The sequence below is a fragment of the Dendrobates tinctorius genome, unplaced genomic scaffold (genome assembly GCF_039654945.1).
Source record: "Dendrobates tinctorius isolate UK_male_01 unplaced genomic scaffold, ASM3965494v1 ptg000043l, whole genome shotgun sequence".
Classification (NCBI taxonomy): domain Eukaryota; kingdom Metazoa; phylum Chordata; class Amphibia; order Anura; family Dendrobatidae; genus Dendrobates; species Dendrobates tinctorius.
In genome coordinates this window covers 3,065,451-3,090,565 of record NW_027361711.1, presented here as the reverse complement: position 1 = coordinate 3,090,565, position 25,115 = coordinate 3,065,451, and positions in this window count along the sequence as shown.

Genomic DNA, 25,115 nt, shown 5'->3' with positions numbered 1-25,115 from the left:
CCCCCATCCCTTATGGGAAATATGCAAAAACATGTAAATCAACAGCCATGGAGACACCATCACATGTTTCTCAACGCAAGCAATGACTAGCCAGGTCTTTCACCGGGAAGGAACAACCACGGGAAGGGCAGTCTCCAATGAAGGAAACCACCTATGCCAAAACATGGTATCCATCCACAGACAGCTGTTTCGGGGTATTGCCCCTCATCAGTGTGGAGTAGGAAACTGGCTAGTAGGAGCAATGCCTAGTAAAAAGACTGCGAAAATGAGGATGAGTGACCTCATGGAGATCAACATCCAACACTGCGGAGACACCATCACATGTTTCTCAACGCAGTGATTCTAGAGCAATGCCCCCATCCCTTATGGGAAATATGCAAAAACATGTAAATCAACAGCCGCGGAGACACCATCACATGTTTCTCAACGCAAGCAATGACTAGCCAGGTCTTTCACCGGGAAGGAACAACCACGGGAAGGGCAATCTCCAATGAAGGAAACCACCTATGCTAAAACATGGTATCCATCCACAGACAGCTGTTTCAGGGTATTGCCCCTCATCAGTGTGGAGTAGGAAACTGGCTAGTAGGAGCAATGCCTAGTAAAAAGACTGCGAAAAAGAGGATGAGTGACCTCATGGAGATCAACATCCAACACTGCGGAGACACCATCACATGTTTCTCAACGCAGTGATTCTAGAGCAATGCCCCCATCCCTTATGGGAAATATGCAAAAACATGTAAATCAACAGCCGCGGAGACACCATCACATGTTTCTCAACACAAGCAATGACTAGCCAGGTCTTTCACCGGGAAGGAACAACCACGGGAAGGGCAGTCTCCAATGAAGGAAACCACCTATGCCAAAACATGCTATCCATCCACAGACAGCTGTTTCAGGGTATTGCCCCTCATCAGTGTGGAGTAGGAAACTGGCTAGTAGGAGCAATGCCTAGTAAAAAGACTGCGAAAAAGAGGATGAGTGACCTCATGGAGATCAACATCCAACACTGCGGAGACACCATCACATGTTTCTCAACGCAGTGATTCTAGAGCAATGCCCCCATCCCTTATGGGAAATATGCAAAAACATGTAAATCAACAGCCTGCGGAGACACCATCACATGTTTCTCAACGCAAGCAATGACGAGCCAGGTCTTTCACCGGGAAGGAACAACCACGGGAAGGGCAGTCTCCAATGAAGGAAACCACCTATGCCAAAACATGGTATCCATCCACAGACAGCTCTTTCAGGGTATTGCCCCTCATCAGTGTGGAGTAGGAAACTGGCTAGTAGGAGCAATGCCTAGTAAAAAGACTGCGAAAATGAGGATGAGTGACCTCATGGAGATCAACATCCAACACTGCGGAGACACCATCACATGTTTCTCAACGCAGTGATTCTAGAGCAATGCCCCCATCCCTTATGGGAAATATGCAAAAACATGTAAATCAACAGCCGCGGAGACACCATCACATGTTTCTCAACGCAAGCAATGACTAGCCAGGTCTTTCACCGGGATGGAACAACCACGGGAAGGGCAGTCTCCAATGAAGGAAACCACCTATGCCAAAACATGCTATCCATCCACAGACAGCTGTTTCAGGGTATTGCCCCTCATCAGTGTGGAGTAGGAAACTGGCTAGTAGGAGCAATGCCTAGTAAAAAGACTGTGAAAAAGAGGATGAGTGACCTCATGGAGATCAACATCCAACACTGCGGAGACACCATCACGTTTCTCAACGCAGTGATTCTAGAGCAATGCCCCCATCCCTTATGGGAAATATGCAAAAACATGTAAATCAACAGCCGCGGAGACACCATCACATGTTTCTCAACGCAAGCAATGACTAGCCAGGTCTTTCACCGGGAAGGAACAACCACGGGAAGGGCAGTCTCCAATGAAGGAAACCACCTATGCCAAAACATGGTATCCATCCACAGACAGCTGTTTCGGGGTATTGCCCCTCATCAGTGTGGAGTAGGAAACTGGCTAGTAGGAGCAATGCCTAGTAAAAAGACTGCGAAAATGAGGATGAGTGACCTCATGGAGATCAACATCCAACACTGCGGAGACACCATCACATGTTTCTCAACGCAGTGATTCTAGAGCAATGCCCCCATCCCTTATGGGAAATATGCAAAAACATGTAAATCAACAGCCGCAGAGACACCATCACATGTTTCTCAACGCAAGCAATGACGAGCCAGGTCTTTCACCGGGAAGGAACAACCACGGGAAGGGCAGTCTCCAATGAAGGAAACCACCTATGCCAAAACATGGTATCCATCCACAGACAGCTGTTTCAGGGTATTGCCCCTCATCAGTGTGGAGTAGGAAACTGGCTAGTAGGAGCAATGCCTAGTAAAAAGACTGCGAAAAAGAGGATGAGTGACCTCATGGAGATCAACATCCAACACTGCGGAGACACCATCACATGTTTCTCAACGCAGTGATTCTAGAGCAATGCCCCCATCCCTTATGGGAAATATGCAAAAACATGTAAATCAACAGCCGCGGAGACACCATCACATGTTTCTCAACGCAAGCAATGACTAGCCAGGTCTTTCACCGGGATGGAACAACCACGGGAAGGGCAGTCTCCAATGAAGGAAACCACCTATGCCAAAACATGGTATCCATCCACAGACAGCTGTTTCGGGGTATTGCCCCTCATCAGTGTGGAGTAGGAAACTGGCTAGTAGGAGCAATGCCTAGTAAAAAGACTGCGAAAATGAGGATGAGTGACCTCATGGAGATCAACATCCAACACTGCGGAGACACCATCACATGTTTCTCAACGCAGTGATTCTAGAGCAATGCCCCCATCCCTTATGGGAAATATGCAAAAACATGTAAATCAACAGCCGCGGAGACACCATCACATGTTTCTCAACGCAAGCAATGACGAGCCAGGTCTTTCACCGGGAAGGAACAACCACGGGAAGGGCAGTCTCCAATGAAGGAAACCACCTATGCCAAAACATGGTATCCATCCACAGACAGCTCTTTCAGGGTATTGCCCCTCATCAGTGTGGAGTAGGAAACTGGCTAGTAGGAGCAATGCCTAGTAAAAAGACTGCGAAAATGAGGATGAGTGACCTCATGGAGATCAACATCCAACACTGCGGAGACACCATCACATGTTTCTCAACGCAGTGATTCTAGAGCAATGCCCCCATCCCTTATGGGAAATATGCAAAAACATGTAAATCAACAGCCGCGGAGACACCATCACATGTTTCTCAACGCAAGCAATGACTAGCCAGGTTTTTCACCGGGAAGGAACAACCACGGGAAGGGCAGTCTCCAATGAAGGAAACCACCTATGCCAAAACATGGTATCCATCCACAGACAGCTGTTTCGGGGTATTGCCCCTCATCAGTGTGGAGTAGGAAACTGGCTAGTAGGAGCAATGCCTAGTAAAAAGACTGCGAAAATGAGGATGAGTGACCTCATGGAGATCAACATCCAACACTGCGGAGACACCATCACATGTTTCTCAACGCAGTGATTCTAGAGCAATGCCCCCATCCCTTATGGGAAATATGCAAAAACATGTAAATCAACAGCCGCGGAGACACCATCACATGTTTCTCAACGCAAGCAATGACGAGCCAGGTCTTTCACCGGGAAGGAACAACCACAGGAAGGGCAGTCTCCAATGAAGGAAACCAACTACCTGGCTAGTAGGAGCAATGCCTAGTAAAAAGACTGCGAAAATGAGGGGCAATACCCCGAAACAGCTGTCTGTGGATGGATACCATGTTTTGGCATAGGTGGTTTCCTTCATTGGAGACTGCCCTTCCCGTGGTTGTTCCTTCCCGGTCAAACACCTGGCTAGACATTGCTTGCGTTGAGAAACATGTGATGGTGTCTCCGCGGCTGTTGATTTACATGTTTCTGATATATGGGGGGGAACCACTGTTTTGGCGCATGGTAGAGCTCGGAAGGGAAGGAGCGCCGTTTTACTTTTTCACTGCAAAATTGGCTGGAATTCAGATCGGATGCCATGTCAAGTTTGGAGACCTCCTGATGTGCCTAAACAGTGGAAGCCCCCCACAAGTGACCCCATTTTGGAAACTAGACCCCCCAAGGAACTTATCTAGATATGTGGTGAGCACTTTGAATCCCCAAGGGCTTCACAGAAGTTTATAACGTACAGCTGTACAATTAAAAAATTATATTTTTTTCCACAAAAATGATCTTTTCACCCCAATTTTTAATTTCCCAAGGGTAACAGGACCTCAAAAGTTATTGTGCAATTTGTCCTGAGTACGCTGATACCACATATGTGGGTGTAAACCACTATTTGGGCGCATGGCAGAGCTCGGAAGGGAAGCAGCACCATTTGACTTTTTTGGCTGGAATTGAGATCGGACGCCATGTCGCGTTTGGAAAGCCCCTGATGTGCCAAAACAGTGGAAACCCCCCCAATTCTATCTCCAACCCTAACCCCAACACACCCCTAACCCTAGCCCTAACTCTAGCCCTAAAAGAAAAATGGAAATAAATACATTTTTTTTATTTTATTATTTTTCCCTAACTAAGGGGGTGATAAAGGGGGGTTTGATTTACTATTTATAGTGGGTGTTTATATTTGGCAGCTGTCGCACGCTAAAAGACGCTTTTTATTGTAAAAATAGTTTATGCATCACCACATTTTGAGAGCTATAATTTTTCCATATTTTGACCCACTAAGGCTAGTTTCACACTTGCTTTTTTTTGCAGCGCGTTTTACCCGCAAAAAAACGCATTGAAAAAACGCATACAAAAGCATACAACTGCTGCGTTTTTTTCAAGCATTTTTATGAGCATGCATGAAAAAAACGCAGCGTTTTTATGCGTTTGTATGCGTTTTTAGTGCGTTTTTACCGCGTTGCGTTTTTTTCCAACATTAGGTGGCCCCTCACACTAACCCAAACCATGACTTTACTAACCCTAACCCTGACCCTAACCCTTAACCCTAACCCTGACCCTAACCCTGACCCTAAACCTTAACCAAACCATACTTAACCCTAACCCAAACCCTAAGCCCTAACTAACCCTAACCCTGACCTTAACCCTCACCCTAACCCTAACCCTGACCCTAACCCTAACCCTAACCCTGACCCTAACCCTTAACCAAACCATACTTAACCCTAACCCAAACCCTAAACCCTAACTAACCCTAACCCTGACCTTAACCCTGACCCTAACCCTAACCCTAACCCTGACCCTAACCCTTAACCAAACCATACTTAACCCTAACCCAAACCCTAACTAACCCTAACCCTGACCTTAACCCTAACCCTAACCCTGACCCTAACCCTAACCCTGACCCTAACCCTAACCCTGACCCTAACCCTTAACCAAACCATACTTAACCCTAACCCTGACCCTAACCCTTAACCAAACCATACTTAACCCTAACCCAAACCCTAACTAACCCTAACCCTGACCTTAACCCTAACCCTAACCCTGACCCTAACCCTAACCCTAACCCTGACCCTAACCCTTAACCAAACCATACTTAATCCTAACCCTGACCCTAACCCTTAACCAAACCATACTTAACCCTAACCCTGACCCTAACCCTAACCCTAACCCTGACCCTGACCCTAATCCTAAACCCCCTTAACTAACCCTAACTCTAACCCAAACCCCTAAATTCCATGGTTAACAAAAAAAACGCATGTGCAAAAAAACGCATACATGAGCATGCCAGTGCGCACGTATGCGCATCCATAGGCTATAATGGCCATTTTTAGCGCAAAACGTGCGCATACGTGCGCATGCGCTTTTTTGCAGGGCCAAAAAATGCAACATGCTGCGTCTGGAAAATACAAACGCACACCCCAAAAAAACGCAGCGCATGAAAATCGCATACGTGCGCTTACCAGCGCGCAGGTATGCGCACCCATGTTAAATATAGGGGAAAAAACGCATGCGCACGTATGCGTTTTTTTCCAGCTCAAAAAAACGCAAATGTGAAACCAGCCTGAGTCATGTGAGGTGTTATTTTTTGGGGGACGAGTTGACGTTTTTATTGGTACCATTTTCGGGCACATGACATTTTTTGATCACTTTTTATTCCGATTTTTGGGACGCAGAATGATCAAAAACCAGCGTTTCATGAATTTCTTTTGGGGGGTGCGTTTACACCGTTCCGCGTGTGGTAAAATTGATAAGGCGGTTTTATTCTTTGGGTCAGTACGGTTACAGCGATACCTCATTTATGTCTTTTTCTATGTTTTGGTGCTTTTATCCAATGTAAACAATTTTATATAAACAATAATTATTTTTGCATCACTTTATTCTGCGAGCTCTAACTTTTTTATTTTTTTGCTTATGACACTGTGTGGTGGCTCAGTTTTTGCGGGACAAGATGACGTTTTAGTGGTACCATGTTTATTTATATCCGTCTTTTTGATCGCGCGTTATTGCACTTTTTGTTCGGCGGTATGATGATAAAGCATTATTTTTTGCTTCGCTTTTTATTTTTATTTTTTAATGGGTTCAATAAAGGGGATAACTAGTGGGACAGTTTTATAGGGCGGGTCGTTACGGACGCGGCGATACCAAATATGTGTACTTTTATTGTTTTGTTTTTTTATTTTCAAAAAATTAATTTATTAGGGAATATTTTTTCTTTTTTTTTTATTTAGCAATTTTTTATAAATTATTTTTACACTTTTTTTTTTTTAACTTTATTACTTTGTCCCAGGGGGGACATTATTGTTATGTGACAGATCGCTGATCTTTCACATCACAGATCGCTGTGACAGATCAGCGCTCTGACACAGGCGCTGCACAGGCTTCCTCATGCCTGCGCTCTGCTGGCAGTGAGGAAGCCGGCTCCCTGCAGGCCCCCGAAGGTCCCCACCGCCATATTGGATCCGGGGACCTGCAGGGAAGGAGGCCCCCAGAGCAGCGCAGCACATCGCGCTGTTCCGGGGGTCTCAGAGAAGCACGGAGGGAGCCCCCTCCCTGCGCGCTTCTCTCCTATGCCACCGGTACACTGCGATCATGTTTGATCGCAGTGTGCCGGGGGTTAATGTGTCGGGGGCGGTCCGTGACCGTCCCTGACACATAGTGCCGGGTGTCAGCTGTGATAATCAGCTGACACCCGGCCGTGATCAGTGGCGCTCCCCCCGTGAGCGCCGCTGATCGCGCTAGGCGTACTATTCCGTCCTTGGAACTTAGGTCCCAGGTCACATGGACGGAATAGTACGTCTAATGTAGGAAAGGGGTTAAAAATAAATCTTGCCAAATCAGACAAGGTGATTTTCTGGATTTGTTTTCTCCTTTTGACTCTCAAAGTTGTGGTCTACCTGTGATGTCAATTAAAGGCCTCTCTCATCTTTTTAAGTGGGAGAACTTACTCAATTGGTGGCTGACTAAATAATTTTTTTCCCCGCTGTGTGTGATATTCTAAGCTCAGTACTTATACCTGTTATTTATATTCTTGTAGTTCTAACACATACATTTTAATTCTATACATCCATCTATTGACAAATAAGCAAGTTAGACTACAGAGAACAGTCTCCTTATATTGGAAGACAGAAGAGGTTTATGCCGTATGTGAGAAACCATAAGAAGACAGAACACAGGTCCTGCCAGTTTGGCTGTTTTAAGAACTCTTATGGCATCAAATGGATGTGGCCAACCTTTCTACTAGAGAGTTCCACAGGTGACCGGCCTTTTGTAGCATTTTTGCATGCTAAGATTATATCCCACTTTATTGGCGTAAGTCCCCGATAACATGGTTTCCAAAATAAAATGCATCAATATTTTTGTCCTCCCTTATATTTACTGTTCATCTTGGGAGCTTTTCCAACCATCTGTCAGCTATAAAACTGTTAGGATAAAAAAAAAAAGTTAAGGCATAAAAAATAATGGGGGGGGGGGCAAAACATTGAATATTCATACTCTACAGAGACATCAATAAATGGTAAACTAGAGCTATCAATAAATGGTAAACTTATCTGGTTGGCAGGTTACTACTTACACTGCAAAAACATGGAGGAAGTGATTGAAAAGAAAAGTTCTCTAAAGCGCAAAAGTTGTATGCAGGTGTGGGAAAAAATGCTGCAAAATAAAATGATTTAAAAAATAAAAGTCTTAATATGTTATTATCAATTAGCAAAATACAAAGTGAATATACAAAAGATACATTTATTTCAAAACAATATTGGGTGTAAGGACACTGCCTTCAAAACAGTATAAATTGTAACAGTATCAGGGAGGTTGTTCCAAACATCTACACACAGATCTTCTGTCAATGAAGGATTGCGCAGTTCCTTCTGTCTCTTCATGTAATCCAGAAAGAATCAATGATGTTGAGATTGCAGCTATGTGTGGGCCATATAATCACTCCAAGTGTTACATACCTATCCCCGGTATCCCAAGCTATGCTTCCTTCCCTTGGGTCCGCTGCCTCTGTTGTGCTCCACTTTGCGCTTTGCAAGTTTCCTGGTGTGAATCAATGACATAATCCCACTAGACTTTTTTAAGTCCCATTAAAGGGAATCTGTCACCTACCCTTTGGCGGGCGATGAAAACGAGGTCGGTCTGGTCCGATGGGTGGTGTTCCCGTTGTGTGCCGCCTCCCAATCCTTGCTCGCCGTCCACAGGTTATTGCAGAATAGGAGTAGGTGTACGCCATTTTTTGCACGTGTGCTAAGCCCCGGAACACAGCAAAATACTTCCGGGGCTTAGTTAATCGGCGCAAGCGCAGTCCGGCTTTTCGGCTTTGCCTGCAGTTGGGCAAAGCATACTGCGCATGCGCTAGCTATGAATGCTTAGCGCACGCGCAAAAAATGGCATACACCTACTTCAATTCTGCAATAACCTGCGGACGGAGGGCAAGGATGGGGAGGCGGCACACATTCGGAACACCGCCCATCGGACCAGACCGACCTCATTTTCATCGCCCGCCAAAGGGTAGGTGACAGATTCCCTTTATGTCACTCTCCTGTGTTGTGGGAATTGAGACGCTAGACTTCACTTTGGTGTGCTCAACCTTCTGTGCACACTGTGCTTTAACATTTCATCCATCCAACTGCTATTGAAAGTCCTGAGTGTGCCAAGTGCTCGCTACCCATGTGCCCTCCTACTTACTGCATCAATGCCTGAGGTCCATATGCCCACCCAGACCTGAGGCTTAGAGGATCCACCTCACTAAGTCAGCTAAACACAGAGGAGTCCTTGTTCTTATTTATGCTGAAAACAGTAATTAATGACATTGGCTGTAAGTTTAGCGTCATAGCGCTGCTGCAGAATAAATTTTGAGCCAATTAAATGCCTCATTATATTGCATGATTGATAAGAATCTGTCTGTATTTCTCAGCATTGAGGACATTAATCTTGACCAAATCCCCAAATCCATTTTCTGAAATACAAACACTCATTATTGCACTGCTCTCCAGCCCGTTGGCGAATAAACTACCTTTTGTTACAGTCAAATATTTCACATTTTGACTCATCAGTCCAGAGCACCTGCTGCCATTTTCTGCACCCCAGTTCCTATGTTTTCATTCATTGATGAATTGCTTAGCCATGGTCCAATTTCAAGTTATGTCTTTTTTGAGCTTCAATTCTTCCATGAAGACAACCACTAGCCAAACGTCCCTGAACAGTAGTTGAGTATAGCAGAGTCATATTACTTACTGCCAGTTCTGAGCTAGTGGCACTGCTGAATACCTGCGGATTTCAAAAGGAACTTCTGCACTAAGTTTCCACTGTGAGTTTGGTCCTTAATAATACCCATTTCTTGCTTCATTAAAAGAGCTCACTCTGTTTTGAAATTTTTGACTGTGAGACATTTTGCTGATGCACTACTATACATTGTGTCAGGCAAATGCCTGGAAAGTGCAGCAACAGATTAAGACACTAAAGGTACAACTGATATTAGGGCTACGACTCATATATCGTAGTGTACTTAGTTTGGACCCTCATTTTATGCTTTAAACAAGTAGTGGACAATACATATGATGTTTTTCCTATGTATTATCTATGGGGACACTAGCAGGTCAGAACATATTCCTGGTTTCCTTCTCCCCACAACCAAATATTACAACAACAATGTGCAGTGTTTGGATCCATGGAGATCGTGCTTCTATAGATCGCAGGCTGAAATGCCACCTTTTCCAATTCCTTACAATGTCACTGAAGCAGATAAACATGAACCTTCCCAAACGCATGCAAATGTTATTTTCTGAGAGTAGTTTGCTCAAGTTTTTAAAGGCACATTAACCCCACAGGTGTCTTTTCCAAGCAAACAACACATATCTTTACGTCATTCTGATTCATAAAGAATAAATGGGGGAACAAACAGATAAATTAGCACAAATAATACTATTTTATCCACGTGACACCTATTAATGGACAATTTGTTTTGCACTACAGCAAATAAACCCAACAATTATATGGTTTTCTTAAAGAAAAGAAGTAACAATATAGCACAATTTGCTTTCAGGTGTTGTCCAAAGCTGCAATGTGGGAGATATTGGCGTGTCATTCAACTATTCTAATATGATTTTTAGAAAGTCTGGTCCACCCACCAAGAATGATCATTAAGGATGTATGAACCATAAAAGCAGTACATTATTGATGATCACTTGCTATTTACTTAGGGATCACTAGTATATTGCACACTATTTGTCCATGGGGTGGATGTATTTACTCGGGGGGAATAGAGTTTACCATCTATTTTATCAGAATCTGTACATACACAGATTACTATGGAAATAAGCAAGAAGTTATTAATAGAGATGAATGAGCACTAAAATGCTCATTGGTCAATCTGAGTAATTCCTAGTGCTCGTATATTCATTTTGAGCAATGAGTATAATGGGAGTCAATGGGAAATCTGAGCATTTTTCTGGCAGACCCTACAATGTGGTCTGAGGGGCAATGTTGATATGGATGGAAAAAGTGCTGAATGGAAAAAGAACAGCAAGGGGAGGACCCCCTGGAAGCATATCTGACTCCCAGATTGCTGCTGAGAACAATGATGTCACACTTTTATTCCTCTTTAAAAACTGACAAACATTCAAAATCGACAAGAAATTCGAGTTTATAGGAAAATAAATGTTAAGAAACATTCTTTCCTGTATAATAACTAACTTGTACATAAGGCACTTTTTATAAAGGATTTTAAAACATAATTTAAGTAAGCCGAAATTGAAATCTTTATTAAAAATGGGACATTTCAGTTCAATTTATGAAGGAAGTAAGAACTGCCAAAAATGTTATGTAAGAGAGACTCAGATACACCCTGTATTAGACATAAAGAAGAAACTCATAGGCATTCTGCTCAAATTGTCATGTAGTGGTACTTCTACACACATACTGTATAATAGCTATGCACTAAATGCAAAGCCTGCCAAACATTACAAAGCAGGGTCATTCAAACACTCTTGAAGGCACCAACTGTAATACCTCATTCAAATATTGTGAAGAAAAAAATAGTTGTGCTACTCCTACACTCATAAAAGTTCTGCACAGTGCAAAGCCTGCCAAAAATTATAAGCAGAGTCATCATACACCCTTGAAGGCACCAACTGCAGTACCTTATTCAAATATTCAGAACAAAATGTAATTGTGGTACTCCTACACTCATATAAGTTCTGAAAAGTGCAAAGCTTGCCAAACATTACAAGCAGGGTCATCCATGCCCCCTTGAAGGCACCAATTGTAGTGCCTCATTCAGATATTGGAAGCAAAGTATAGTTGTGATACTCCTACACTCATAAAAGTTCTGCACAGTGCAAAGCCTGCCAAAAATTAGCCAGCTCCTATTCACCTCCACCTCCTCAGCCTCCACGTCTTCATTGTTATCCAATCTGCGCTGTACAGATGAGATGATGCTGGGTAGTATCTCTCTGTCTCATGTCTTCCTCCATCTCCACCTGGTCTGCATGCAAAGCTTCATGTTTAATTGCGAGCAGCGATTATTTAAGTAGGCATAGAAGCAGGATCGTTGTGCTGATGATGGTGTCATCGCCGCTCACCTTCTTTGGGGAGTCCTCAAAGCCTTGAAAAACTGCACAAATTTCAGACATCCATGCCCATTCTTCAGTTGCAGGTGTCGGAGGTGCAGGTGTAGGTGGAGTTGTTTCATGAACAGAGACACAGCTGGACAGGACTCGCTGTGCATGAAACAACTCCCATGACACCTGCATCTCCACAAATATCTATCTAACCAATTTTATTGATTAAAACCACATCTTGAAATAAGGATTGGGTGAGTGCTGCTCTTCTTGTTACTTTTTTTGATATAATACATGTTCTTTGTGCATGCACCACCCAGAAGAGATTCGACGAGGCTATTTCTGAGGATTTGGGTTGAAATAACACAGAAAAAAAAGTGACTTGGTGCTTGGAATAACCCTGGTTTTATTAAGCAGAGCCATAGATATGTTTGGTCAGTTATTCTTTGCAATTAGTCAGCCGCGGTGTGCTGTTTGTCACCTAGACAAGTTAGGTTAAGCAGAGCCTGTTGCCTCTTCACCGAGACAGTGTTGCAGAGCTTCCAGCTGATATGTGTTCTGAGACAGTACGTTGAAGATGGAGAATGATGAGGAGCAGGACGGGGTGCAGTAACTGGTGGGGGAGGTGGAGGAAACCCTGATAGAAGTAGGGCCATCAATCCTCAGCGTCGGGAGCACACGTGATGTGCCAGAGTGGGACTCGGCCCTGCCCACCACAATGTTCACCCAGTGTGCCATCAGTGAAATGTAGTGCTTGTCCACGTGTAGGCTGATAAGTGGACAATCCTAGTAACCATGTTGGTAAGAACATGGATGATGTTCCTGGACACGTGCAAGTACAAGGTAGGGATACCACCCCGGGAGAAATAGTGGTATTTGGAGACTCAGTACCAAAGGACCAAATTTGTACACCTGTAGCAGGCCAATTTTGGTTTTTATTTCAAATCAACGAAATTGCACACAAACCATGTTCTACAGTATATTTGACAAGAGTCCATTTTTGAGCAACCAAATTTGTACATCTCTAGTAGGCCAATTTTGCTTTTTATTTCAAGCCAGCAAAATTGCAGACAAACCAAGTTATACAGTAATATATGACAATAGCTTTTTTTCAACAAAATATTTTGTGACCTATACCAGGCCAAGTGTTTTTTTAAAATTTGAATCCACAGTAATTTTACAAAAATGCTTTAAACTGTTTGGATGAATTATTGAATCCATAAAAATTCTTGGATAGGTTTTCTCGAATTTTAAATAAAACCACTGTAATGTAACAAAAACCGCATTAAACTGTATGGATGAATCTATAAAATTTTTGTGAAGGTCTTTTTTTAGTCTTATACCTTATACCTTATGGATGACAAACTAAATCCAAACAAATTTTTAAACACTTTTTTTTGGACTGGTGTATGACACAGAAATGTACCACAGAGCACGTAATGGTATATGGCTGAGTAACTGAATACTGCAAAATGTTTCAGAGCTTTTATGGACTGTGATGTAACACCAAAATGTACCACAGAGCAAGTAATAGTATATAGATGAGTAATTGCATACCGAAAAATGTTTCAATGCCTTTTGGTAGGGTTATATAACATCTAAAAGTACCACAGACCACATAAAAGTATATGGATGAGCAATTGAATACAGGAAAATGTTTCAACACCTTTTGAGAGTCTTACATAACCCCAAAATGTACTACAAACCATGTAATAATTTCTGGATAAGTAATTGAATACAGAAACGTTTTTCAATGCTTTTTTTGGACTGTTATATAACACTGAAATGTACCACAGAGCATTTAATAGTATATGGATGAGTAATTGAATCCTGAAAAATATTTCAATGTGTTTTGGGAATGTTATATAGCATCAAAATGTACCACAGAACAAGTAATAGTATATGTATGAGTAAAAGTGATGGGCGAACCTGTGGTTGTTTGGGTCTGGCGAGTTTGGCCTAACAGCTAAACAAAACTTTGGATCGAGTACCAGAATGGTAGCCAAACCCATACCCAGACCTCATTCACATGAATGGGGGCCCAAACATCCGTTGTTTGCCACACTGTCAACTGCATGACAGCACTGCAAACACTGGCTGTGATTGGCACTAAAATCATTACAGCAGGTCAAAAAGCTGCGGTTCCCATGCTACCAGATGAAAAATTATAAACAACGAAAACCGTCACTTGTCCGATGTGAAGATAATCCATACTGTCCCATATCAGTGACCGCTCTCCCTACCAACGTGTCTAGTGCTGAGTTTCCATGAGAACGTTCACCGGAGTTCATAGCTGATAAACCAACATGACCTCACTTAGTGCACCGCTCACAGCATGAGAAAATTCTCATGCAGCAAGCGGTGCCGTAAGTGAGGTCACTGGGGTTCATCAGCTTTGAACTCCGGTGAATGTTCTCACGGCAGCGCAATGCTACACACTGCAGGAGCGATTACACTCCTGTGTCAGTGTGAGACAGCTGGCACAGATAGCAGACAGATAGCAGTTGCATCACTTATTTAACCACAATCCAACCAATCCAAATCATCTGAATTGTTGTGAGACAGTATTTATTATTTTCACATCAGACAGGTGAGGGATATGGTTGTTTATTATTTTTATTCTTTTTCAGGGCACACGGGCATAGGTGAGTTAGGAAAATGGTGAGTATTATAGTTGTTTATTATTTTCAGTTTCTTAGAGGCGACATGAGTTTCAATGGTTTAGGTATAAAAGTGAGTCTAACTGTGCTTTTTTATTTCAAATAAAGGTGTCAGTGTCTTTCTTTCAATTAAAGGATTTTATTCTGGCTGTGTCTTTTTTACAATCTAACTATGTGGTGAGTAATTGAGGTGTCTTATAGACGCCTCTCTATTACTAATCACCAGGCTTGAAGTCAGCTACAAATACAAAGCTGACATCAACCCCACAACTATTACCCCACTTGCCACTGCACCAGGGCAAGTTAGAAGAGCAAAGACAAGAGAGTACCATATATACTCGTGTATAAGCCGACCCGTGTATAAGCTGACCCCCCTAATTTTATCACAAAAAAACTGGGAAAACTTATTGACTCGTGTATAAGCCGAGGGTGCACAGTGAGTGGCCCCAGATAATGCTGCACAGTGAGTGGCCCCCATTATTCTGCACAGTGAGTGGCCCCAGTTATCTGCACAGTGAGTGACCCCAGTTATCTGAACAGTGAGTGGCCCCATATATGCTGCACAGTGAGTGGCCCCAGTTATCTGCACAGTGAGTGGCCCCAGTTATCTGCACAGTTAGTGGCCCCAGTTATCTGCATAGTGAGTGGCCCCAGTTATCTACACAGTGAGTGACTCCAGTTATGCTGCACAGTGAGTGGCCCCAGTTATGCTGCACAGTGAGTGGCCCCAGTTATGCTGCACAGTGAGTGGCCCCAGTTATGCTGCACAGTGAGTGGCCCCAGTTATGCTGCACAGTGAGTGGCCCCAGTTATGCTGCACAGTGAGTAGCCCCAGATATCTGCACAGTGAGTAGCCCCAGATATCTGCACAGTGAGTGGCCCCAGTTATCTGCACAGTGAGTGGCCCCAGTTATCTGCACAGTGAGTGGCCCCAGTTACCTGCACAGTGAGTGGCCCCAGTTATGCTGCACAGTGAGTGGCCCCAGTTATCTGCACAGTGAGTGGCCCCAGTTATCTGCACAGTGAGTGGCCCCTGTTATCTGCACAGTGAGTGGCCCCAGTTATCTGCACAGTGAGTGGCCCCAGTTATGCTGCTCATTGAGTGGCCCCAGTTATGCTGCACATTGAGTGGCCCCAGTTATGCTGTACAGTGAGTGGCCCCAGTTATGCTTCACAGTGAGTGGCCCCAGTTATCTGCACAGTGAGTGGCCCCAGTTATGCTGCACAGTGTGTGGCCCCATCATATTGCGGCTGCTGCCGCTGCCTCCGTTACCAAAAAAAACCAAAAAACTGTATACTCACCTCCGTCGCTGCCCCCTGCTCATCAGCGTTGTAGGCTCTGCAGTGACTGTGCAGGCAGAGGGCGCGATCGCCCCCTCTGACCTGAATGTCACTGCAGAGGACGCAAGACAGCAGAGCAACGCGCAGGAACAGGTGAATATGCCTCCCCATGTTCATACTCACCCCCGTAATGGCGTTTGTCTCTGCAGCGCAGCCCCTGCTTCTTCCATGTTCTCGGCGCACTGCCCTCTGACCGCTTCAGCAGTCACGTGGTACCGCTCATTAAATATGCGCATATTCATGCGTGACCGTGACCACTGAAGCAGGAAGGAAGAGCAGTGCCGAGAACATGGAACAAGCAGGGGAGCTGCAGAGGGTGAGTATGATCTCTGACACCCCCTCTCCCCCCCACCGATCCCCCCCTTTATATGACTCGTGTATAAGCCGAGAGAGGGACTTTCAGCCCCAAAAAATGGGCTAAAAATCTCGGCTTATACATGAGTATATACGGTAATTTGGTGCATCTTATTGATGTGCCATTTCTGTGACAGCTGAGAGCTGATGCTTTTAGTCTGGGAGAGGCCAATTTTCATGACCCTTTCCTAGGCTATTAATATTAGCCCACAGCTGTCTGCATAGGCTTTTCTGGTTATTGAGTATAGAGGGGGACCCCATGTCATTTTTGGGTGGTCTCCCCTATAATAACCAGTAAAGGCTAAGCAAATGGCTGTGAGCTGATATTTATAGCCTGGGAACCTTTATTGCTATTGGCTCCTTCACAGAATATTGATATCAGCCCTCAGCTGTCGGCTTTCCCTCTGCTGTTAATGAAATTTATGGGGAGACCCCACGTAATTTTTTTAATTTGTTTTTATTTTTTTATTGGCCCTCCTCCCAAGATTAGAACATCAGCCCTCAGCTGCCCCAGAAATGGCCCATTAATAAGATACGCAAAATTGGCTCTTAGCGTTACTCTTCCTACTTTCCCTGTGGCAGTGGCAAGTGGGGTAATAGTTTTAGGGTTGATATCAGCTTTGTATTTGTAGCTGACAACAAGCCCAGGGGTGGGTAATGGAGAGGCACATGAGACAACACTTTACGAACCCCATAGCAAGATTGTAAAAAATACATAGCCATAATAAGTTCCATTAATTGAAAGAAAGACACTAACATCTTTTTTGAAATAAAGATGAAAAAACACATTTATACTCACCTTTACTCCTAAGCTATTTAAGCCCATGTCAAAAAACAGGAATTAATGATCATAGCCATTGGTGTTTCTCATAGGAAACACCCGATGTTCGGGGTGCCGAACCCCAAGAGTTACACTGACTTCCTGGAGAAGTCCATGTTCTGGGACCGTGCATGAACACTAGGTATTCGATATGGACCCTGAACTTTACTGTTCGCGTTCGCCCATCACTAATGAGTAGTTGAATACAGAAACATTGTTCAACCCTTTTTTGGACTGTTAGATAACACTGTAATGTAGCACAGATCAAGTAATAGAAAATGGATGAGTAATTGAATACAGAAAAATGTTTCAATACTTTTTGGGAGTGTTATATAACACTGAAATGTACAGCAAAGCACATAATACTCTATGGGTGAGTAACTGAATCCAGAAAAATGTTTCAACTGTTTCAATGCTTTTTTGAAGTGTTATATATCAAAGAATTGTACCATAAAGCACATAATACTCTTAGGGTCACAATATAGTCAATTTTTTCACCCCAAAAATTAAAATGAGGTAAACTGCCAGAGCAATACATTTAGCAATGGACTACAGAGCCCTTATCCCTGCCCAGAGACTGTATTCAGCCACTCTCCCTGCTTCTGCAACTCTCTCTCACTCTCTAGAGTAAATGCAGATTGTATTTGATACAAACAGCAAAGCACAAAATTAGCCCTTACGAGGACTGTTAGTATGATGCCTCAGCTTCAGGAACAGTATGAACACTACAGGATTCTTATTTGTTAAACTGTGCACAAACACGCCTGGAGAAGCACTCTCTCCCTCCAATAACAACTGTCATGGAGCTGTGCAATAGCATCAGGGTGCCGACCCTGGCGGTGCCTGTCCTTTTATGACCCCTGATTGTATCACATGGCCAGCCAGTCGCGGTAATGCCACTACGAAGATTGCTATGGCATTACAGGTAATTCCCTCATGCTTATTGGCTGTATAACAGGCGTTAAACATGCGGGGCAGTGATTAGAGTTTGAAATCAAATACCGGCTAATGCTCACCAAGGAAGGAGCACATCAAAGCACCCAAATACTTGGTGACATCCAAGTATCACTGAGCATGTTTGCTCCTCCCTAGTTATTATTCTAGTATGTCTATGTTTTTATGATGTAGCCGTAGTATACCTATAAAATATTTTTGTAAATATAAAACATCAATAAAGAATATAATTCTCTTCTTTAAACATATTATTTAAAGCAAAGACAAATTTTGTAGCATTTGTGGGTAAATGGGACCATTAATCTCTGGTCTTCTAAGGAAAACAGTGAAACATTATGAAGTTAGAATGGAACTGAGATTTAATTTCAGCATTGGCTTCATCAGAATAAAGTAGTCTTTTTTTCAGCCACTTGTTTGGGAATAGCTTCAGCTGAGGTATTATGTTTTAATGCATGTGTTCTTTTTTTAGTCATATTACAGATAGCATCTCTATGTCTCTAGAACACAAGTATCAGAACGAGTTATGCAAGTAAGATGATCTTCTATACAGAAAAAAGGGAAGAATAAACATACACTGTATCTGGAATGTATAGCTGAGAGTTAACATTGACAATTTTTTTTTCTCTTTTTGCAAATAACTCACTGGCAAAAAACACATGGGAGATTGTTACAGTTTAAGTGCAATAATGGGGGACACTATAACAGAATAGTGGCCAGGACATGGGACATTATTACAGGATGGGGGCCAAAACGGGAGACATTCTTACATTATGGGGGACATTATTACAGGGTGGGGGCCAGAATGGAGTATTACAGAATGGGAGGCATTATTACAAGATAGGGGCCAGGATGTTGGACATTTTTACAGGATAGGGGTCAGGATTAGGGCCATTATTACAAGATATGTGAAAAAATTAATGTATGGGGGACAGTATGGGGAATGCTATTACTCCACAATAGGGGACTTTAATATTATTCCTCAATGTAGCCCATACATTTAATAAATATTAATTTTTGAAACCACAATTTGGGACATTCCAACTGTATCGAGGCATAAAAGATGGACACTATTATTGTATGGGACAAGAAATATGTTAGTACTGTGTTTTTCACACTGTTGTATTTCAGCACAAAGACAGATAATTACTACTGGAGGCATAAAAAGTATTTAGTACTAGCTGAAGAGCCCGGCGTTGCCCAAGCATATTAACTAACTGTGGCTAGTTATAACAAATTATAATGATTACATCTATATATATATAAAGCTGAGTGTATAGCTCCGCCCACTCCACATAGCCACACTCACTCTAATATCCCACATCATCCCATCAGCCAGAGCCACCGGACTACTACCCCTAATATCCCACATCATCCTGTCAGAGCCACCGGACTACTACCCTAATATCCCACATCATCCCGTCAGAGCCATCGGACTACTACCCCTAATATCGAACATCATCCCGTCAGCCAGAGCCACCGGACTACTATCACTAATATCCCACATCATCCCATCAGCCAGAGCCACCGGACTACTACCCCTAATATCCCACATCATCCAGTCAGAGCCACCGGACTACTACCCCTAATATCCCACATCATCCCGTCAGAGCCAACATTGTGAGGTTCGCACTGTTACACCGATTAAAATGATACCTGGGTTGGAGAAATCCGTTCTGTGTTTCTTTTTTTAATCTGTGTTTGAAGTTTTAAGTTAATGAGGATGCTTCATGTCAGACAAAGAGAAGTTTCTGATTCTGGGCCCCCCCTGCAGTCTGTATCATAGGGTGGTCTGTGTCGGCAGGGTAAAAAATGTATTATTTCCAGCTTTACAAAAGGATGATAACACCATAGAAATGATAAGAATAATAGACCTCAGTTATCACAACTGTCTACAAGGAAAACTGTTGCTCACAGTAACAAATCACAGTTCAGCTTTCATATTTTAAACAGCTCTGTGAAATGAAAGATGCTTAGTGATTGGCTGCTATGGGAAACACAGGCATTGTAACCTGTTGTGGTCAAGAAGATGTGCCTATGAAATAGATATATTAGATATTTATTTTATATATATATATTAGATTAGATATTTATTATATGTGTATATATTAGATATTTATTATAAGGGGCTTTGCGTGTGGAGTGAGTGTGGCTTTGTGGAGTGGGTGGGGCTATGTGGAGTAGGCGTGGCTTGATACAGACACACATACATACATACATTCATTTTTATAGATATAGACTAGCTGAAGAGCCCGATAATTCACAGGCATAGTAACTAACTGTGGTTAGTTATAACAAATTATAATGATTATTCTCCACTCCATAGTCCAGTGCCCATATACCCATCATACACATCCTCCATCCCATAATCCTGTGCTCATATACCTATCATACATATCCTCCATCCCATAATCCTGTGCCCATATACCCATCATGCATATCCTCCACCCCATAGTTCCGTGCCCATATTCCCATCATACATATCCTTCATCCCATAGTCCAGTTCCCATATGCCCATCACTAGAGTTGAGCGACTTTTGCTTTTTTAGGGTCGCGTTTCGTTTCGTGAAACCTGAGTTTTCCAAAAGTCGGGTCGAGCAAGATCGTCCGATTATAGGGAAAAGTCGGGGTCGTCCCGAAACACGAAACCCAATGTAAGTCAATGGGGAATAAAAGTCGGCAGTGAGAGGAGGACAGGAAACACACCTACAGTGCCCATTTGAATGCCAAAAGCATCAATTCTTCTTACTTAATCTTGTCAACCTTAATTAACTTCATAATACAAGTTACGCACTGAAAAATGGGGGTTATTTGGCTAAATTTGTGGGGGGGGAGGGCTGGCTGCAGGTTTTCATGTGCCCTGGGCGAAAGAGCGCCCCTTTAACACATACCACAACTCATCATGCTCCGATACGGCAGATAAATAGCGGTATAGTACAATGAAAAATACCTCACTTTTTACATCTCATGACGAGGCCCATCTACACTCACTGGCCACTTTATTAGGTACACCATGCTAGTAACGGGTTGGACCCCCTTTTGCCTTCAGAACTGCCTCAATTCTTCGTGGCAGAGATTCAACAAGGTGCTGGAAGCATTCCTCAGAGATTTTGGACCATATTGACATGATGGCATCACACAGTTGGCGCAGATTTGTCGGCTGCACATCCCTGATGCGAATCTCCCGTTCCACCACATCCCAAAGATGCTCTATTGGATTGAGATCTGGTGACTGAGGAGGCCATTTGAGTACAGTGAACTCATTGTCATGTTCAAGAAACCAATCTGAGATGATTCGAGCTTTATGACATGGCGCATTATCCTGCTGAAAGTAGCCATCAGATGTTGGGTACATTGTGGTCATAAAGGGATGGACATGGTCAGCAACAATACTCAGGTAGTCTGTGGCGTTGCAACGATGCTCAATTGGTACCAAGGGGCCCAAAGAGTGCCAAGAAAAAATTCCCCACACCATGACACCACCACCACCAGCCTGAACCGTTGATACAACGATGGATGGATCCATGCTTTCATGTTGTTTACGCCAAATTCTGACCCTACCATCCGAATGTCGCAGCAGAAATCGAGACTCATCAGACCAGGCAACGTTTTTCCAATCTTCTACTGTCCAATTTCGATGAGCTTCTGCAAATTGTAGCCTCAGTTTCCTGTTCTTAGCTGAGAGGAGTGGTACCCAGTGTGGTCTTCTGCTGCTGTAGCCCATCTGCCTCAAAGTTCGACGCACTGTGCGTTCAGAGATGCTCTTCTGCCTACCTTGGTTGTAACGGGTGGCAATTTGAGTCACTGTTGCCTTTCTATCAGCTCGAACCAGTATGCCCATTCTCCTCTGACCTCTGGCATCAACAAGGCATTTCCGGCCACAGAACTGCCGCTCACTGGATTTTTTTTCTTTTTCGGACCATTCTCTGTAAACCCTAGAGATGGTTGTGCGTGAAAATCCCAGTAGATCAGCAGTTTCTGAAATACTCAGACCAGCCCTTCTGGCACCAACAATCATGCCACGTTCAAAGGCACTCAAATCACCTTTCTTCCCCATACTGATGCTCGGTTTGAACTGCAGGAGATTGTCTTGACCATGTCTACATGCCTAAATGCACTGAGTTGCCGCCATGTGATTGGCTGATTAGAAATTAAGTCTTAACACACAGTTGGACAGGTGTACCTAATAAAGTGGCCAGTGAGTGTATTTCTCCATACAAAATCATTGGTCCCATATAATGTTTGAAACAGTATATGATGAGCTCCACATAATGCTACAGTATATGTTGGTCCCCATGGATAAAGCTCCACTGTCTTATGGGCCCAAATAATGCTCCAAACATAATGGGCCCCATTTCTACTGCTCTAGTGTATAATGGGCCCTGTAAATGCTGCTCCAGTGTCTGATGTCCACCTTTGGAATGTTCCAGTGTATGGTGGGCCCCATCTATCATTCTCCAGAGTATAGTGCTCCCCAAAAATTGCTGTCCCAACATAGAAAACAATCAAATAAGTCTCCTCGCTAGGGAATCCCTGTACTTGTCTGGACAGGTGCTGTAGCTTGCTTAACAGCTCGCCAGCCGTTCTCACGCCCAGTATGGATTGCACGTGATTGCACAAAGGTTAGAAAGGGTACCGTATCCCTGGATAACATATATGGATAGCGTACACATTCAAAATATATGTCTATACAGCATGAGGCAGGCTCAGACGGTGTTAGGCCCAGTATGGATTGCACGTCATTGCACAAAGGTTAGAAAGGGTACCGTATCCCTGGATAACATGTATGGATAGCGTACACATTCAAAATATATGTCTATACAGCATGAGGCAGGCTCAGACGGTGTTAGGCCCAGTATGGATTGCACGTCATTGCACAAAGGTTAGAAGGGGTACCGTATCCCCGGATAACATGTATGGATAGTGTACACATTCAAAATATATGTCTATACAGCATGAGGCAGGCTCAGACGGTGTTAGGCCCAGTATGGATTGCACGTCATTGCACAAAGGTTAGAAAGGGTACCGTATCCCTGGATAACATGTATGGATAGCGTACACATTCAAAATATATGTCTATACAGCATGAGGCAGGCTCAGACGGTGTTAGGCCCAGTATGGATTGCACGTCATTGCACAAAGGTTAGAAGGGGTACCGTATCCCCGGATAACATGTATGGATAGCGTACACATTCAAAATATATGTCTATACAGCATGAGGCAGGCTCAGACGGTGTTAGGCCCAGTATGGATTGCACGTCATTGCACAAAGGTTAGAAGGGGTACCGTATCCCCGGATAACATGTATGGATAGCGTACACATTCAAAATATATGTCTATACAGCATGAGGCAGGCTCAGACGGTGTTAGGCCCAGTATGGATTGCACGTCATTGCACAAAGGTTAGAAGGGGTACCGTATCCCCGGATAACATGTATGGATAGCGTACACATTCAAAATATATGTCTATACAGCATGAGGCAGGCTCAGACGGTGTTAGGCCCAGTATGGATTGCACGTCATTGCACAAAGGTTAGAAAGGGTACCGTATCCCTGGATAACATGTATGGATAGCGTACACATTCAAAATATATGTCTATACAGCATGAGGCAGGCTCAGACGGTGTTAGGCCCAGTATGGATTGCACGTCATTGCACAAAGGTTAGAAGGGGTACCGTATCCCCGGATAACATGTATGGATAGCGTACACATTCAAAATATATGTCTATACAGCATGAGGCAGGCTCAGACGGTGTTAGGCCCAGTATGGATTGCACGTCATTGCACAAAGGTTAGAAGGGGTACCGTATCCCCGGATAACATGTATGGATAGCGTACACATTCAAAATATATGTCTATACAGCATGAGGCAGGCTCAGACGGTGTTAGGCCCAGTATGGATTGCACGTCATTGCACAAAGGTTAGAAGGGGTACCGTATCCCCGGATAACATGTATGGATAGCGTACACATTCAAAATATATGTCTATACAGCATGAGGCAGGCTCAGACGGTGTTAGGCCCAGTATGGATTGCACGTCATTGCACAAAGGTTAGAAAGGGTACCGTATCCCTGGATAACATGTATGGATAGCGTACACATTCAAAATATATGTCTATACAGCATGAGGCAGGCTCAGACGGTGTTAGGCCCAGTATGGATTGCACGTCATTGCACAAAGGTTAGAAGGGGTACCGTATCCCCGGATAACATGTATGGATAGCGTACACATTCAAAATATATGTCTATACAGCATGAGGCAGGCTCAGATGGTGTTAGGCCCAGTATGGATTGCACGTCATTGCACAAAGGTTAGAAAGGGTACCGTATCCCCGGATAACATGTATGGATAGCGTACACATTCAAAATATATGTCTATACAGCATGAGGCAGGCTCAGACAGTGTTAGGCCCAGTATGGATTGCACGTCATTGCACAAAGGTTAGAAAGGGTACCGTATCCCCGGATAACATGTATGGATAGCGTACACATTCAAAATATATGTCTATACAGCATGAGGCAGGCTCAGACGGTGTTAGGCCCAGTATGGATTGCACGTCATTGCACAAAGGTTAGAAGGGGTACCGTATCCCCGGATAACATGTATGGATAGCGTACACATTCAAAATATATGTCTCAGGAGGCAGGTTCAGACGGTGTCAGGCACAGTATGGATTTGACGGCCCAGATTACACAGCGGAGGAGCAGGGAGAGGTAAAGATTGCAAATGCTGGGGCCCTGGCCAAGCAAGGGGGGCCCACTCGTGGGCGTCGGTACTGGCACTGGGCCCCTCATAGTACAGCGGTGTGTCTGACGGCGGGTGTGCACCACCGCCGTCAGAGACACTTGATTGCACTATGAGGGACCCTGTGCCAGTGCCCGCGCCCAAGAGTCGGCCTACCCACCTGTCCAGGGCAACGGCACTCGCACGGTGTCGTGCGCTAGGTGGTGACCCCGGCCATGGGGGGGGAGGCAGCACAGTTAGGGAGTTTTAGAAAGTGGCATATGTTG